General features: G+C 39.2%; 1 non-coding gene across 1 annotated transcript; it reads left to right on the top strand.

Annotated features, from left to right (window-relative positions):
* Nucleotides 1-355: 355 nt before the first annotated feature.
* On the top strand, nt 356-462 carry LOC121216684 (small nucleolar RNA R71). Its single transcript, XR_005912868.1, has one exon. It is a non-coding gene; the product is annotated as a small nucleolar RNA R71 (small nucleolar RNA).
* Nucleotides 463-855: the final 393 nt, after the last annotated feature.

Consider the following 855-nt stretch of genomic DNA (forward strand, 5'->3'; position numbering starts at 1 on the left):
AAAAGAATGACCTTCTCCACTGTACACACATGAAACTACTTCAAATGGACTTGGTGGCTGAGCTGCAAAATTATTAACAATATTAGCAGTAAATTGCTTTAACATAGAGGAAATAGACGATACCTGAGCTGGTAACGAAGTGAGAGCATCAACTTCATGAACTCCAGCTATACGTCTTCCTAAAGCTATTCGATTTGTTGGCCATTGATAATTGTTGCTCACGATCCTCTCGATGATCTCATAAGCCTCATTATAAGACTTAGACAAAATTGCACAATTCACAGAAACATCTACCATCAATCTTGTATGTGCATTGAGACCATTATAGGATGTCTCCAACTGGATACAATGAGGAATCCCATGATGAGGAGACTTACTAAGTAACTCCTTGAATCGCTCCCAAGCCTCATACAAAGACTCGTCATCCAATTGTTAGAAATTTGTGATCTCATTCCTCAACTTAGCATTCTTGCTAGGCGGGAAATACTTAACCAAAAATCTCTCTGCTAATTCTTTCCATGTAGATATGGAACTTGGTGGCAATGAATTGAGTCATGCTCGTGCTCGATCTCACAAAAAGTATGGAAACAACTTCAACCTCAGTGTGTCTTCAGTCACATCGGCTATCTTGAATGAATCACCCACCTCCATAAACAATCAAAGGTGGACATGTGGATCTTCCGTGGGCATACCACTAAATTGGCCCACTGTTTGTAGCATTTGAAACATCACTAGTTTCAATTTGAATTGGGTTGCCTCAATATCTGGTCTTCTAATTTTTGGATTTAACTCATTAAAAAGTGGCACAACATACTATCTGATGCATCGATCCCTATTATCGATAATGAGGATGGG

The sequence above is a fragment of the Gossypium hirsutum genome, chromosome A02, assembly GCF_007990345.1.
Source record: "Gossypium hirsutum isolate 1008001.06 chromosome A02, Gossypium_hirsutum_v2.1, whole genome shotgun sequence".
NCBI classification, from domain to species: Eukaryota; Viridiplantae; Streptophyta; class Magnoliopsida; order Malvales; family Malvaceae; genus Gossypium; species Gossypium hirsutum.